The 18,284-nt window shown below is 47.4% G+C and overlaps 1 protein-coding gene across 1 annotated transcript in view; it reads right to left on the bottom strand.

Moving 5' to 3' along the window:
* Window positions 1-18,284, bottom strand: part of GPR39 (G protein-coupled receptor 39) — a gene marked incomplete at both ends in the record, with an annotated part of 205,996 nt that overhangs the window by 3,492 nt on the left and 184,220 nt on the right. The gene's annotated exons all lie outside the window — the stretch shown is intronic.

Here is an 18,284-nt window from a genome sequence, read left to right on the forward strand (position 1 = left end):
GCATGTACTTTCAATGTGTGATCAAGCTACTGTTATTTATGAGATGTTTTACGTTCTTTTTTCCCCCCATCCTAAGTCTTTGAAACCCAGTGTGGCTTCTATGCTTATAGCATATTTCATTTAGGACCAGCAAGAGGTGGCTGGTGGCTACAGCACAGCTTAAATAGCCTTCGTAGACCCCCCTCAAAATAACAGGCCTCCCTATTTCCTTCTGTTCCATCTCCCCACCTGCTCCCTTCCCAGCCACATACCCAGACAGTCCTGTCACACCAAGGACACCCCTGGCCTGAATTTATCATCCTCAGGTCTGACCATGCAACCCAGGTTGATCCTCAGCCCTGGTGTAGACATGTTTTATCCATCCTTTCGCATAAAGCCTTCCATATAAGGGGGCTACAAATTACCTAAAGCCTAAAGATTAATGAAAGCACACATTTCTGTTTTGCATTGCTCTTTCTAAACCTTGCCTTCTCACTTTGGAATAGCACAGATTGTGCCAAATCCCTGGTCAGGATGTTGGGATATACTTCCTCTACCTCACGAGAGGTGGGGAAAGTGGCTGGTGTCTTTCCCCCTGTGAGAGAATTTTGTTCTGGGAAAATGGAGCTTTGAGCTTATAGGTATAGCCAACAACAGATGAGAGGTGTGTGCCCGTGGTTGATGTCACAGAGATTAGCCTCTACTGGGGCAAGGGGTCCCAAGCCAGCATCCTTGTAAAGTTTGTCATTTTATAAGGGCGGGTGATTGCTCACTTTTACATTTGAAAAAAGTTTATTATTTCACATGACACATCGTTGAGAATAAACATCACATCCAAAGGTGGTTTTATTCTGGCTGTTTGCATCTGGGTCAGCTCTAGTCCCAGCTACTCTGCGGCAGAGACAAAGCTTTAAAGTGTTATTCACGGCTTAATAGAGCATATTAAAGATTTGACTAACTTTACATTTGGCTCCAATCAATTTGGACGTGTATATTACACTTGGAAAAATCTATAACACTTTGGTCTGTGTAGTGTAACGTGCAGCCCGCAGTTAAATAACTTGAGTGTGAACTTGAATGGAGATGAGTGAACTGAACCCAGTCATGTAAAATAGGTAAACAGTTTTAACTGAATTATTGATAGATCTGCATTGTACTCCAGACAGTCTTGTGCTCTTGCTTAAGAAATACATTCAGATTTTATCTCCCCCCCCTCCGCCGCATATAAGGTACTTCCAATTTTCCTCTCTGATCACTACACTAAAATGACAAGAGCCATTGGGCAGTGACACAGACTTGTTCTCTGCAGAATGAAGTTGTTTAAGAGACAGAAGGAATGCCCATGTGCAGAAGCATTCCGCACTGAGCCTGGCATTTCTGCAGCATCCAGCTCGGATTAGTCTGCAGAAGCACACTAAGCCACCGCCAGAGACCGCCGGCCTTCATACACCTGACTGGGCTCCGCTTGATCCCCTCTAACCTTTAAAGTGGAGGCAGCTATTTGTCCCCAGAACTCCTCTCAGAGTCATCAGAGAGCCGGAGATAGGAGAGAGACCCGCCGGAGAACCCCTTCATCCCACAGATGTCGAAACTGAGGCAAAGTGATTCACTCGGGATCTCAGGGGAGGGATGAGGGGGCAGGATGCCTTTGATCTTGCCATACTGCTCAGAACACTGAATTCTACCCTAAATTGACAATCAAGCCCATCGCATTTTAATGCAGTTTTGTTTTTCAGTTATAGGCTCAAGTGCTGACATTCACAGCATGGAATGCCATGAGAGGCAGGGCCCTCTCAGACCCCAGGGAAAGTCGACACATCTCAATATTCTGTCTGGATTCAGTCTTAGAACCATGTCTCTCAAGAATAGGCACAGACAAAGCTCTGAAGCACAAGTACCCTCCTTCCCCCAAACACACACAGACCCTTTTTTAAAAAAGATTTCAGAGAGGAAAGGAGAGGGAGAGAGAGACGAACATCAATGATGAGAGAGAATCATTGATTGGCTTCCTCCTGCACACCTCCTACTGGGGAATGAGCCTGCAACCTTGGCATGTGCCCTGAGTGGGAATCGAACCATTACCTCCTGGTTCATAGACGCTCAACCACTGAGCCACTCCGGCTGGGCTCACCCACCCTTTTTTGAAGTTTAGTCAAAGGGAGCTGAAGCATGTTTAGAAAACAGAATATGATTCTACATCAAGATTTGGTAACCAGTCCTATAAGGACTCTATCCATCTGTCCATCCATTCATCTATCTGTCTATCCTTCTATGTATCTTACATAAGTATCTGCTAGAAAAGAATACTTAGCTAGTACTAAGCAGAAAAAAATCTGGACATTTGATCTTTCCCTAAGCAAAGATATTTTCTGTGACTTAAAGAAATCCTGAAGATGTGCTGTTCCACCTGGTGTTGAAGTCCCATTTTACTGAATCATTCATGCCTTGGGGTTGCCGAGGGGGTGTTGAGTATACTTTAGGATTCCTGAGACTAGTATAGTTTCTCCATCCTTTTCCTGCCCCAACATTCTAACTTCTCTCTAACCCTGGCTGTAGTGATCAGGAGTTAGATTGGCACCCTATACAGCCCAATTTAAGTTCTCTAGACTCTGTTTATTCACTCAGCAAAGATTTTTCGATGGGCTGGAACCTATTATAAACCCTGTTCTAGGCACTGATGATAAAAAGCAGAGGAGAAAGGACAGCCACAGCCTGGTGACGGACGGTTTGAAGGGTCATGAGAGCAGTCTAGACAGAGCTTATGGCAGCAGTGAGAGAGGCTAGCTGACCTTCACACGGGATGGAGCACTCAGACAAATTAAAAGAGAGGAAGAGTGAGTCTGGAAAACAGCAGCCAGGCAAAGACACCACCGCATGAGCGAGGAATGGAGTAATGCTATGCCTGCTCACCTTTTGAGAGCTGCAAGGCTTGGTGGGACCAGGACAAAGAGGAGGGGAGAGACAGGATGGGGGAAGGAGGGCGGTTAGAGAGCACTCCATCAGGGTCTGCAGACAATAAATTAACTTGCATGTAGTACGGTGAGCAACATCTGCTTGACAACTGACATTTAAATAGCAATTGCCAGTAAGAGGTAAGAATATGGTTAGTTGAATGAAGAGACAAATCCATCCAATAAAAGGTTTAGCATTTTTCTCAATTTATATTTTTGTGTTTGCCAATCTGCTCTGTCCTCCAATTGAGACACTGATGACACTCATTGACTCAGTCCAACACAAGGACCCCAAATCAGCACTGACCTTGATTTAGTCTCTAACCTCTAAGAGAGTGGTTCTCAAAGGGGGGGTTCTTGGAACAGTAGCATCGGCCTCACCTAGAAACTTGTCAGAAATGCACATCAGGCCCCACTCCAGACTTACTGAATCAGTGGCTGAGGCTGGGGCCCGGTAGCCTGGACTTCACAAACTACTGGTTGACTCTGATACTCAAATCTGAGAACCACTGAACTAATTGAGGTAGAGACCAACTCTGTGGGCATTTGGGGGCCCTATCACTGTCCTGTGTTTGCTTTCGAAGCATCACATTGAGTGTCTGCAGTCTGAGCAGACAGAACTCCTCCCTCTAGTCCCTCTCCATGACAACCACCCAGCCAATCCCTCTCAGTCCTGAGCACAGCCCTCCCCCAGTACTGTCTCCCACTTTCTCTCCTTTGTCTCTCTGCTCCCCTCTTATCCCTCCTCCCTTCTTCTTCCCTTTCCTGTTTCTCCTTTATTTACATGGTTCTCCAGTAGGTAAACCAACATCTTCTATCCTTTCCTTTCTGTCTGCTTTTATTCCCCTTCCTCCTTTCCATCTTTTCCAGAGTTCACCACAAACCAAGCCATACACAGCTTTGCCTACGCTGCCAGCACACACCACTCGCTTCCCATCATTTTCTTGGATGACTTTGAGAAGGTGACTACATCAGCTGCAGGCAAGTTCCTTAATCGCTAACAGGTGGCTGCCTGGGACGTGGTCGCCACTCATTGCCGAGTTTGCCAAAGAAAAGCAAGAGGCTTCGGAAGCTACACAGACAGGATGTGAGGGCTGTGGGCATTGGCTGTGCACTGAGCATCTCAGTGCCCTGTGCCCTCTGGCCCTGCCAGGGCTTGCCTGGACACCTTGGTCACCTTCACAGTGACTCATCAGCTTAGTGACCTTCATTGACACTGGTCTGCCTTCTTGCCCTCTTTCCTACTGAGAAACATTCTACAGGAGAAGATAGAGGGCTGCCAGGATTCAGTTTTCAGAGAAGGGCATAGGCCACAGCTTTAAATGATGGAAAGGCCACAGCTGGCTGCTTCTGTCTGAGAAGACAGATGGCATGATGCCCTGTCCTCACCGCAGCTATTTGATGGAGCCCAGGAAAGGACTCTCTCCCCACTGTGGCCCCAACCACCACACGGAGGCCAGAGACCAATTCCTAATGGCCTGCAAGTTGCTCAGCATCCATCCATCTCTCTCTATTCTGCAAGCTTCTGTATTGAAAACACACACACACACACACACACACACACACACACACACACACACAAACTGAATTGCTACAACCACAGATAAATATCTAAAACAAGTCCTCCTGTCTGGAGCTGTAGGACAGCCACGTGCACGCAAAGCCAGCAGCATGCAGGGCCATTTCTGTGGTCTAGTGCCTCCGTTCCATGACGACTGTATGGCAAATGATTCATGGAACCATTAATAAATATTTTTCTATGTGGATCTTGATTGTATGCACCTGTGTGGGGCTTTCTGTGTAAACCATCTTCCAACCCTACTGCTAGTCAAGTCCCCGTATTTGGTATCTTCAGAAGCCATAGCTGGTTCTCAGCAGGACACAGCCCAGGAGTGGCTGGTGGTCAGGAGGGCCATGGCCCCCCATGCCGGCGGGGAAGCTGTGGTCCACGTGATGGCTGGGCCACCCCCAGCACTGGCCCAGACACTTGTAATACTAACTATTGCTAATAGGCTGCAGTTTCTAGTAGAGTTTAGTCCAGCCTTGGGCAAACTATGGCCCGCGGGCTGGATCCGGCTGTTCTATCCGGTTCTCTTGCTCTCCCTTCACACAAACACTCCATCCATGCTTTTGTTCCAGCCCTCCGGTCCAGTTTAAGAACCCATTGTGGCCCTCGAGTCAAAAAGTTTGCCCACCCCTGGTTTAGTCCCTGCAAATGGGAGAAAATGAAAGCCCCAGAATGTTAGCACTAAAAGGCCTCGGAGATAAATCCCCTGGTGAGCCAGCAGAATCCCCAGAGAAGTAGGATATGGGGACCAAATTCAAGCAGCCCAGGAGCCCAAGCACAGGGCCTCCCAGTGGGGTGGTGTTTGCACTGGTCATGCACACCCTCGAGGCTGAGCGTCACCCGGCAGCCCTCCAATGAAACAGCACCAGGCCCAGGGCACGCTGCAGAGGCAACTGGGCATTTCAGGAGTGTGGGGCCAGTTACATGCTGGCAGCTCCTGCTCCCAGCCTCTCCCTGGCCCAGGTCCCTGCTTGTGCTCCCTCTGTGGACCCTCGGAGAACCAGCGCTGAGTGCCATGACTGAAGCAGGCTAGGCCTGGGGGTTGGGGGGCGGGGAGCAGCCCCCAGTCTGTTCTCCGTTCTATGTTCTCCAGGCATCTGTGTTGATCCCTCTGCCTAGACCACGTGTTCTTACCCTCTTCTCTCTCTCCTCCTCTGTACCTCTCTCCCTCCACTTCTCACCCCAACTGCCCATGCATTGTACAGCTCTTATTCTAGGTCTCTGCTTAGGGTCACTGCCTCCAGGAAACCTTCCTGGTCTCCATAGGCTACATCCAGTTCTCTCCCGTGAGCTCACTCCTGTCCCTGCCACCATAATACTACAGTGTCAACTGGGCCATAAACCCCATGAAGGCAGGAGTCTCCATCCTCACTGCTGCATTCTCAGCACATAAGAAAATCTTTACAACCGTAACTGTTCAGTCCACAGGGTGGGAGGGAGGGAGGCAGGGTGTTGCAGATCCCAGGTGAGGAGCTGGGTCGGAGGGCGTTTAATATTCATGCGTTGACCGGATGCATATAGAATCCAATTGAAGCAGCTTCCCTGACAGAGAGGTCAGTACTAACCCTCCTGACCCAGGAACTAGTGCACGGATCATGTCCGTTCCCTGAGGAGAAGATAAGGAGAGAGTGGGAACACAGAAGGGATCACCTTCTCATTCAAGCAGAAACAGAACCCCCAGGCCCAAGAAAGCCAAGAACCCCCAAGACCAGTGGTCGGCAAACTGTGGCTCGCGAGCCACATGCGGCTCTTTGGCCCCTTGAGTGTGGCTCTTCCACAAAATACCACGGCCTGGGCGAGTCTATTTTGAAGAAGTGGCGTTAGAAGACGTTTAAGTTTAAAAAATTTGGCTCTCAAAAGAAATTTCAATCGTTGTACTGTTGATATTTGGCTCTGTTGACTAATGAGTTTGCCGACCACTGCCCAAGACCAACAGGTCTAGACAGGGGTGAGGAGTCCCTGGTTCTAAGAGTGCCCTCAGGAGCCACAAACTTTAGCCTCCCACCCTCGGTGTGCAGCCAGACCTGAGTTTTCTACACTAAGAACTCCTTTCTTTTCCTTTCTCTTCATGGGGTACAGAGTACAGGTAAGGGTCAATAGATGAAACAGAAGAGCCACATTTACTAATAGGACATGTTGGAGGACATATACTTGTCCCAAAGTAAGTCCCCTCAGGGGCTCTCTAAATCACAGTCTTCTGTGAAGATGCTACAAGTCTTTGTCAGAGAAGCTGCAGGCCAAGACCCAAAGCATAAGTGTTGGGGTCTACAGCTGAGGGGAAACTTAAAAAGGAAGAAAAAGCACATAGAAAAGCATCTGCTAAAAGTGGTCAGAGACTGTGTCTGTACCATATGCTGCGTGGCCTCAGGAGAGTGACTCTTGCCATCGTAACCCTAACTTTCCACTGAACACAACTTGGTTGTCGAGGGATAGAGTTTGGGGAGAGCAGAACATGACTGTGGCCTGATGGACTCCCGCCCCTGCTCTGTGTCCATCACAGATTTTCCCATAACGTAGGCCCTGACCTCTCCAGCTTCACCTGATCCACCCACCAAGGGATGATCAGCTAAAGCTCAGGCCCCCATTTGTAACATGGAGATAACAAGAGCTGCTGAGATTATTAAATGAGATAGTGGGTGTAAAGTGCTAAGTACAGTGCCTGCTGCCAGGTAAGGGCTCACAGTTATAACCATCACCACCTCCAAGATCATCTTGACCTCCACCCTCATCACCACTACCTCCTCTGCCTCCTCCCCACCAACATCCTTACTGCCCCCCAAGGCAGCTCGGAGGTCAGAGACCTAGGGGTAGGCTGACCAGAACCAGAGGTCGTCAGACACCTTCCAATCCTAAACTCATAGGAAGGCCCCGAAAGATTCCATGCTTTACCAGGATTATCCTGCTAACCAATAGCAGAGAGAGGACCAGACTTTAAGTTTCCTGATTTCCACTGTTCTTGCCCCTACCTGGAAATGGGGCTCCCCCCACTCTACCTAAGGCCCTGACTTATGTATTCCTCCCCCAACACACATACACCTGGGTATCTGGGGGTTGAAGAAGCTAGAGAAACAACAAGTGGGGGCTCTAATAAAGGAGGCAACTGATAGAAGGCAGGCTTGCAAGAAGAAGGAAAAATTCCCAATTCCAGGAGATGGATGGTGGAGCCCCTTCCCAACTCCCTATCCTCACAATTCCTCTCCAGGAGGAATGGCAGGGGCATAGCTGCCTGATCATCTGGTCAGTTAGACTAAGAAGGCCTCCAATCCCAAAGACCTCGATCCTCGATTCCTTTCTCCACCCTCACTCTGCCCTTGGGCACAGACCCACACTTTCACCCAGTGTCCTGTGGCCATGTAGCCACAGGCTCTGAGCTACGGTACAGAGGAGGGAGTAAGGGCAGTCAGATAGACTAGGGTTTAAATCTCAGCCTTGCTATTCCCAGCTGTGTGGCCATGGGTTAATATCTCTGTGAAATGGATAATAGTATCCACTTCATGGGGTTATTGTAAGAAAAGCTAAACAAGATACATGCACATAAAGCACTGGGATGAATGGCAGCTCCTATTACTCATTGCACTATCCAATCAGATGTTCCACCTGGAGGTCTTGCCAGCTAAAAGTAATACAGTGTATAGATATTTCAGACACTGTTCTAAGCATTTAACTTACGCTTGCTTACTTAAAACCTTGCAAAAAGCCCCACACTGAGGGCCACTATTGCATTTCATTGCTATTATGCAGATAAGCAATTTGAGGTTTGAATAGGTTAAATGGCAGGGCCAGAAGTTAGACCCAGACAGGTGGGTCCAAAGTCCATGCTTTTGGACACAATGCTGAGCTGCCTGCCCTTAGCTGGAGGACCCCTCAAAGGATCAAAAATCAAATGCTCACTGAGTCCCAAATTCAAATGAAGTCATTTCAATTCAAATGGCCACAAGTTCAGGACTAGGTTCCCTGTGGGTGTCACAGTGAAGAACAGAATCTTGGCTGTTAAAAAATAAAGACCCCGCCCCCCCTCCCCCACCCCACCAACACATCTCTATGACAAGGGAAGGTATCTTTCTTGAAAGGGCCTTTTCATATTTAAGGTGAACACAATGAACTCCTGTTACCGCAAGAGACACCTGATGGAATTCAAGAAAGCAAATGAGCTTTGAATAGAGTCTGGCGGGCTCCTCTCCTGCAGAATGCCTGCTTTTGATTGGATTTATTTTATGAGAGGCAACAACCTCTACCCCACCCTTCCCCCATGCACAGGAAGAGTTCTGGGGAAGGACACTTTCCTAGGAAAATTCCTTAAATTCCGAGTTGAAGACTATTCTCGCCCATTACAGACTGGCTCTTCCCCTCCTCATAAATACAATCTAGAATTTGGTTTCAAAGTAAATTAGAAAATGAGTTCAGCTCCCTATTATCTACTCAGATCATGTAAATTAGCAAAGACGTTCCTAGAGCAACCTATAGCCAAAGGCCAGAACAGGAGGCAAAAAATAAAATCAGCTCATGGGAGAGATACCCAAAGAGGCTCCTCACATAGGAGCTGGGCTCATACTGTGTCTGATGCAGAGCAGAGGGTCTCAACTGAAATCACTAAAGCTGTCAGGAAAGTTGAAGCCATGGTATCAGGCTTCTGAGATAGGGTTCCATATGAGAACAATCAGATGAGGGTACTTCCCTGTTAATGATTTGAAAATGGAATTACAGTTGCATGACATGATAAAAATAATTTCCTCCTGGTGGAATTCACTTTTAATGGGGGCAAAAAGAACTCTGAGGAATATTAATTATAATCTCACTTATCCAAGTGCAGCAGTAACCGTCAGAGATGCACATTATTACAGGTGGTAAATCCAGTCCAGCCCAACAATCATAGCATCCTGATTTAATGTTAAGGTAATCCCTCACCTGTTATCTCACTTGCTGAGCACCTCTAGGTGCTGCCTTAGCTCTCTATCTTCTTCTCCCTATCCATCCCTGATACCCCCTCCATGCCTCTGACTTGAAATTCCATCTCTAGGGATATACAATTCTCAAACCAATGTTGCCAGCCTCAGTAGACATCACAGCCAGACCCCTAAGCCAACTGTCTACTCAACACCATGGCTTGAAGAGCTTATCTGCACCTATAATGGGACATGTCCAGACTGAATTAATGACCAGCCACCCACCCCTCTGCTCTGTCTCTACTGCTCCCAATCTTAATAAACTCTACATTAACTCACTGAATTTTCTAGTTGAAAACCTACAAATTGTCCTGTACTATTTCCTCCCTCTCACTCCCACAGTCAATCAATCCTCAAACCTGTCAGTTTTACCACCAAAATCTGTCTCTTTCTCACAATCTTCACTACCAACCCCCTAATTGGGGCTGCCATCATCTCACACCTGGACTAGGCAGAAGCTTCCTAACTGGTTTTCTTCACAACTACTCTGGCCTAAGCCATTCTCCACTCGAGCCAGGATCATCTTATTAAATTGAAAAGTTCATGTCACCCCTTGCTTAAAACCTTTCAATGGCTTAGAATAGAGACCTAAATCCTTAACAAGTCCTGCAAGATCCTAGCTTCTTCCTTCAGGATCTGCTTCTACCAGCTTCCCTGATTACGATGTCTGCTCAGAACATCTGCCCTGTCTCAGCACCTCTAACCCTCTCTTGCTTCCTGGAGCCTGCCAACTCCCTCCTGCCCCCAGGCTCATGCCCAGCCAGGCTCCCTTCTCCTTACCTTGCTAGTTCTTGCTCATTTTTCATTTCTTGCTGAAATGCCACTTCCTCTAGGAAGCTGAGACCTCATGTTAGAGCCCTATGTTATAAGCCCCATTACCCCATATTTGTTGGCTGCACTTTATACATATAGACGTATTTAACTTAGAATGTATGTCTTTCGTATCAGTCTTCTCAGACATGTGTGTTCCATTGGGTTAGGGGCTAGGTCTGTCCTGTTCTATATCTGCAGTGCCTTTTCAGTGTCTGGCACATGGTAGATGAACAATACAGGTGGGAAGACCTGCCAATTTGGCATTCCTAACCAGGTGACAAGATAGATGGGGTTGGGGCTGCTAGCACAATTTTTACTGATAAAAAGGGTGACATGCATTACATTGCACCTGATTTGGTTCAGGTTACAAAGTAAATGAGTAGAAGACAGAAAGCCTGAAATCTGGGATCTTCCAATCCAGGATGTTTACAAATTCAAGTACATCACCCCAGCATATCATCTCCAAGTCTGTAATCCTCTCTTCCAGAAATCCCATCCTGCACCCTCTCCCAGAGCTTAGCAGAGAGAGGGAGGAAGCCTAGGACCTTTCCCAGGAGTGACTGAAGATTTTCATCCAACCTTTGTCTAGAAGGGCCTGCATAAGTGAGCAACACATTCCAATCACAAAAACCTGGGCTTTCTGACCTGGAAAGGCCTCAGAGATGACACAGGAGTTTCCCCACCTGGAAAAGGAAGAGTTAACTTAGACTTCTGCGGCCCTTTCCAGCTATAAATTTCTGGTTGTTTAAATTCCCTGGACTCCAGGATCCTCATCTAAAAATTATGGATGGTATAAATCACAGGCATATTGTGCAAATTAGACAATATACCTCCACTTTTTAGTCTTTCCAGGTACACAAATTAAAGGGATTATAAGCATTCCTTTGTGTAAAGTCCTTCGTGATACCTAATTGCCTTTACCCTTGCTACTCAGAGTGTGGCTATGGCATTCCCCAAGAGCTTGTTAAAAATGCAGGCTATAGATTGGAAGTTCCAACAACCCCCTCCTTGGGTTTCAATTAATTTGTTAGAGTGGCTCACAGAACTCAGAGAAACATTTCACAGACTCAGGGGTGGGCAAACTTTTTGACTCGAGGGCCACAATGGGTTCTTAAACTGGACCGGAGGGCCGGAACAAAAGCATGGATGGAGTGTTTGTGTGAACTAATATAAATTCAAAGTAAAGGAGCGGAGGGGAGAGCAAGAGAACCGGATAGAACAGCCGGATCCGGCCCGTGGGCCGTAGTTTGCCCACGGCTGGACTAGATCACCAGTTTATTATGAAAAGATGTAACTTGGGAACAGCCAGCTGAAAGAGATGCTTAGGGCAAGGTCTGGGGAAGGATATGGAGCTTCCCTGTCCTCTCTGGGGTGCCACCCACCCCATGTGTCTATGTGTTCACCAACCCAGCTCTCCAAACCCAGTCCTTTGGGGGTTTTGTGGAGGCTTCATTACATAGGCATGATTGATTAAATTATTGGCCACTGGTGACTGGATTCAATCTTTAGCAGCCTCTCTCCTCTTCCCAGGGTAGGACTGAAACTTCCAACCCTCTAATCACCTAGTTGGTTCTCCTGGCAACCAACCCCCATTCAGAGGCAATCTCCAAAAGTCACCTCGTTAATGTAACGAAAGACATTTTGATTGCCCTCAGCACTTTGGAAATTCCAAAGGTTTTTAGGGGCATTGTGCCAGAAATGGGGATGAAGACAAAATATGTATATTTATTATTATAAATTACAATATCATAGTCAGTACTGGTAAAGTAGATATCAGATTTTGTGCTTTCCTAGAATTAAATCCTCCTTTCCTCCAGTAAAAGCACCCTGACAGTCCTTTGAGGAACCACCATCCCCAACTCAATCTCTGACGTTCAGGTTCAGGTTCAGGTTCGGGTTGACTCCACTCTCCATCCTCAAAGGTAGTTAGATAAGGAAGGAGTGGATAATCAGAGTCACTGTGGCTGGTTCAGTGATGGGCAAGGGACCCAGTCAGGCCAACCAGGGACGTTTGCTGGAACCACTGGGAAATAAACACTCCACTGCTGGTGCTGCACCAGGAAAATATAAGCCTGTACGCCTATGTCCATGACTGCCCCAACATGGGATAGCCTTCCTTCAAACTGATGCCAATGCAAAGGAAAGCAAAGTGAAGGATAAAGCAAGACAGAGCGGGCAGGATTTCAACATTATTTGAGTCTAGATTCTGCCAGGCCTGAAATAAGATCTTTCCATGGACTTTTTTAAATTACATGAACTAATAAATACATTTCTTACTTTATTTTGCTTAAGCCAATTTGAATATGGTTGTCTCTTACTTCCAACCATAATAATCCTAATTATATAAACGTCTTTAATTTAGTGATCTACAGAGTCTCTAAGTCTCCCAAAATAACATCACTCAGTCTACTGGGTGTAGCCTGAACCTCTCCTCCTGTAGATAAACATTTCCTTTTGCACATTTGAAATAAAAGAGAGTGGGAGCCATGGCTGCTTTCCACCAGTGGTACCAATGGGACTTTACCTTCTTGAAGTCTGATCTTGCCTTTCTCTTTATTGACTAAAGCAACCCAATCCTTTGCTTTCATAGGAAATCTATACTTATTTACTTGTTTCCTTTTGCAAAAAAACCCAGCTAATCTCTCTATCCCCTCATGCAAGGTGTAGAACTTAAAAGTTAAAAGGGATATCAGAGGTCATTCCAGTGGAGCCGTATTTTGGAGTCAGTGAAAGAACAGGGGGAGTGCTGAGCCTGACGCCATCAATGGCTGAGTCTCTGACTTCCAGGTCAGTGCCTCCCCTCCACCTCCCAATATTCCAACAAATATCAATTGTTTTGCAATGATCCTGCACACAATTAAAGGCACTTATATGTTCATTTAAATATTGAAATCTTATCAAAATGCTTTTCAAGAAAGTTAGATGCTAGTCTAAGTTCTGTACTAACCAGCTGTGGGACCTTGGGGATGTCCATTTACCTATTCAGGATTTTTTTTCATTAGTAAAATTAGATGTTGGAATAAGAGGATCATAAAACATCATAAATTTAGTAATTCTAAAGCAGATCACAGACAGTGGGAAAGCTGAGTGCTGAATCAGCACCATCTGGGAATAAAAATTCATCCCAATATTGGTCTCTTTAAAGGTGAAAATAACCAGAAAGATGCAGGAAAGGAGGGAAATAAGGGCTCTGCGAGCCCGTGTACTATAAACAAGATGCTTCTAAGACGTTTCTTACATGAGTCCCTGGTGCCCTCATATTTGCCTTTTTAAATCTTGTTAAAACTGGAACACACTGAGTTTGTCCAAGTAGCCTAGGATGATCTTGGTTTATAACACTTGTCCCAGCTTATTTATCATTCGCTCCCTCCTTTTACTTTCAAAATTGTTTCAGAAACAACAAGGGACTCACAGAGAATATATGAATGAAGCATTCCCATAAAACAAGATAAAGGTAGACAATCTAGTAGAAAAAAATGTATAAAAGACTTGAACCGGCACTTCACAAAGGAAACTATCCAGATGCAAAGATGTTCCACATCATGAAGCTTCAGGAAAAATCAAATTAAAACTATATTGTGATATTATCACACACTCCTCAGAATAGCTAAAATAAAAATATATGAAATAAAAAACATGCACAGGCAAGGATATGGAGCAACTGGAACGCTCATACTGTCACTGCTAGCAGAAGTAAATTGGTCCAACTACTTTGTAAAAGGATTTGGCAGTCTCTACTAAAGCTGCACATATGCAAACCTGTGACCCAGCAACTCCACTCCCAGGTGCATGCCCACAGAAATGCATGAAATATGTCCACCTAAAGACATCACCAATGTTCATAGCAACCTATGTCCATAATGTCTCCCAGGTGGAGACTGCCCCAAAGCTCCTTAGTGGTGGAATGTGTAGATAAATTGTGGAATATTTGCACAATGGGGTAGATACTATGCACTGCATACAGCAGTGAGAATCAGCAGAATACATCCGCACCTACAACATGAGTGAATCTCACAAACATAATGTTGAGTGGAGAATGCAGACAAGAAGTTACATTCTATATGAATGTGTGTATACAAAGTACAAGAACAGAAAAAGCTAATATATGGTGTTGGAAGTCAGGATAATGGTTATTCTTGGGGGGATAAGTGCAAGGGGACAAATGGAGATTTTGGAGTACTGATAATAATCTAGTCTTACCTGCTTATGTGAATGTGTTCAAGCTATAAACTTACAATATGTGTACTTTTCAGTATGCAAGTTATACTTAAAAAGTTCAAAAAACTAAATATTCCAGCATGGACAATAAATGTCATGATCACTGTTATGGGTTTGTGTCCCCCCAAAATTTATATGTTGAAGACCCAATCCCCTGTACCTGAGAATATGACTGTACTTGGAGACAGGGTCTTTAAAATAGGTGATTAAGTTAAAATGGGTTCATTGGAGTGGGCCCTACTCCAACATGACCAGGATGCAGACAAGACAGAGCAACAACCATGTGAGGACACAACAAGAAGGTGGCCATCTGCAAGCCAAGGAAGGAGTTCTCAGAAGAAACCAAACCTGCTAAGCTCTTGATCTTGGACTTCTGGCCTCTAGAACTGTGAGAAAATAAGTGTGTGTTGTCTGATCTACCCAGTCTGCAGTATTTTGTTATGGTAGCCCTAGCACACTAATAGAGTCACGCTGGTTATTCTCAGCTCCTTTTACTCGTAGTATTTACATATAAGCACTTTCCTGGGAAGTAGAAAAGAATCGGCTGCCATGGGTGGAGTGGGGGCGGGGGCTGCTCCTCTACCCCAGCATCAGCCCCCAGGCTGCTTCTGGCTTTCCCTTCATTCTAGACTCCTTTCTAGATGAAGGAGGAGAGATCAAGCCTCCTTCCTAAGGCAATTGTGCTGGCTTCCCATCTTTGAAGCAATCACAACAGTAAGAGCGATGGAAGTTTTATTGAATAATCCAACATTTTTAAGGCTAAAAGAGACAACAAAGATCATCTCATCCAACCCTCTCTTTTCTAAAGGAGGAAAGCAAGGTCCTGATAAGTTGGGAAGTTTACCCAAAGTCACACAGCCAGTTAGTGACAGAACCAGGACTAAATCTGCCTTGAGCCCCAATTTTCAGACCAGGGCTTGGCTTCCTCTTTTAGGAGGGTGGAAGGAAGAAGAGGAGAGGAGGGAATACTTTAGCTTCCTTTCGAAGCTTTACCTTTGTCCTTGCCTTTTGAAGTAGCACCTACACAACTTTACTGACCCCTATGCTCCCCCACTCTCCTCACCCCCACTGCCCCTTCAGGACTCCCTGCCAGTGTCTGGAGCCTGGCGTTGGGATGTGGCTCCTCCACTGTGTGGCTTCAGACAAGTCCCTGCAAGTCTCTGCTGAGGCTTTCTTGTGGCCCGACTGGCACCTGCTGCCTTCAGAGGGCTCTCCCAGCCAGGAGTCCTCCCTGCCCCTGGGGGACCCAAGGGGCCAGCCAGCATGAGTGGAGTTGGGAGGAACAGTGACCCTCTCAATGCACACCCGCTCCATCTCCAGCCTGAGCTCTGTGGTACGACAGCAGCATCCCATGGAAGGGACTGCAAATGATAGGATGAGAGAACCAAAGGGCTACTCTGGGTTTCCTGGTCCACAGCCCAGGAGGTGCTTACAAATTCAGTCCTCACAATAACCTAGGAAGCTGGGCACCATTTAGTCCACTTAGACAGGAACATAGACCATCCAAGACTCCATCTAGAGCAGACATGATGAGCCAGGGGTTTAATTCTGGGTGCCTCTGCCTCGCCATCCTCACCCCTTCTGCTGCACCCCAATTGCCCCTACTATACCTCAAAATGGCAATTTGGCAAGTATTAGAGTAGATGGGCCATGTGCCCAGGTGATAGAGACTTCTCAGGCCTGCCCATCCCATAAAGAACTGGCAATGGTGATGGCAAAACTGCCTCCTTTGCAGGACTCAACTAGACAACAAAGTAAAAATATATGGGACTGGCCCTCTTCGCCCGGTCTGCTCACACCTTGGGTACCAGCAGTTCTAGACAGGCACAGGGAGCCGTAAGCTGTGAGTCTAGGGCATGGGCAGCAACACCGATGACACCTCTGTCCCTGTTAACCTGCTCTTTGAGAGACACTTCGGGAATGAGCTGAGGGAATTTACCTGAGCTCGGGGACCAGCTTCTGCCAGCCAGCTCCAGATAAGTGGGGACCTGGAAATCTCCAGGGGCAGCCGGGGGAAGGGCTCTGGGCCCAAAGGAAAAGCACTCGAGCATCAGACATACAAGGTGGGCCGCCCAGATCTCCCTGGAGAGAGGACGCATGGGAACTGCAAAGGCTGTGGTATAACGAGTTAAATGGTGTGCACTGATGAGGAGAGAGGACGAGAAAGGAGAGGGGCAGGGAAATGTCTGCATCCAGGAGACACTGGGGTGGGCAGGACAGACTTCCTGTGGAAGCAGGAATCGCATCCCAGGCTGCCCCTGGCTGATACAGAGCAGCTGATCCCATCCGGGCAAAGAGGCTCTGAGCTACATGGGTCCCCGTGAAGTGAAGTGTGGGCACGACGGCAGTGTTTGCAGTGAGCCTGGGGGCAGCATGGCCTTTGAGATCCATAGTCTCAGGAAATTGCCATGGAGAGAGGGGGAAGGGGAGAAGAAGATGTTTGAATGGATAATGGGGCTCCCTCTCCCTCCCCAGAACATCCCTTGCATGACTGTCACACACTGAAAGGTGCAGAGAAACCCGGCACAGGGCACCAGGAGGCATCCGGGGAAGACCTCCAGTGTCCAGGGTTAACTCGTCTGAGGGCCCTGCTACGACATGTTGGGACCAACTGTATGGGGAGCTGGGACCTCCTGTCTCAGGAGGGAACTGTGCTGTCAGAGGAGGGGACTACTTAGAGAGCAGGCACTGACTCCCCAGCATCTGGGAAACTCTTTGTTTAGAACTGTCCAGCTGGACAAATGGCCCCTGGGTGACAAGGCTCAAGGGTTTCTAAGGCCCCAGGACCTGGTGGTGGCTAGCTCAGAAGGCTCGGAGCAGGGCCCAGGCGCAGGCCCTGATTTCCTCCGCAGACAGACAGCAGTGCTGATATGGCAGAGTCTGGAGCGGCCGAGTCTGGAGCGAGCAGAACTTATTCCTGTCCTACCATAAAAGGACATGTGAACTCAAGTAGACAGCAGGACACAGTCCTCTGGTGACAGGGGCAAAGCTCCATCAAGGGTTGAAATGACTGAACATGGTCCAGTCATTCATTCATTCAAAACCCATTGTTGCCAGGCATACCCTTCCCCTTTGCTGCCCCACCAGGCCATGGGACTCTGGCCCATGTAGAGGGTGGGTGGGGAGCAGAGCACCCTGTGAATAGCTAGTGGAAGGATCAGGGGGCAAGAAGGCCAAGGGAGTTGTGGGTCACATTCCCAGTGGGGAAAGAATTGTCCCTTCCCTCCCCTCCCACCAGAGAAGACATTGGCTTCCCAGTGGGTTGAGGAGCTGCTAGTCTCATTGGGCAAGGCCTGGGGACTGAGGCAGCTGGAGTCTGCAGCAGCGTAGGCTCTGCACTGAGGGGACTGAACAGCCAGGTCAGCGAAAGGGATAGAGTCATGGGGCCACACCGAGCTCTTCTCCCTCTGGCCTGGGGACCCTCCAGTTCGGTTTCTTTTCTTTTCTTTTTCTTAAATATGTTTTTATTGATTTCAGAAAGAGGAAGGGAAAAGGAAAGAGCTATAAAAACACCAATGATGAATCATCAATCGGCTGCCTCCTGCATACCCCCCACTGGGGATGGAGCCCACAACCCTGGCAGGTGCCCTGACTGGGAATTGAACCATGACCTCCTGATTCATGGGTCAATGCTCAACCACTGAGCCACACCAGCCTGGCTTGGCTGGGTTTCTTAAACTCTTTGGGTCTCATCTGTAAAATGTGGCCATTGGCTGCCCAAGGGTTTGGCCCTTAGAGGCTGGAGGGGAAGAAATTTGTTGCCTGTTCCTGCGGGGGTGCCAGTGGACTGGAGGCCCTCTCCATGTCACACTA

The sequence above is a fragment of the Plecotus auritus genome, assembly GCF_963455305.1.
Source record: "Plecotus auritus genome assembly, chromosome: 5".
In the NCBI taxonomy this organism is placed as follows: Eukaryota; Metazoa; Chordata; class Mammalia; order Chiroptera; family Vespertilionidae; genus Plecotus; species Plecotus auritus.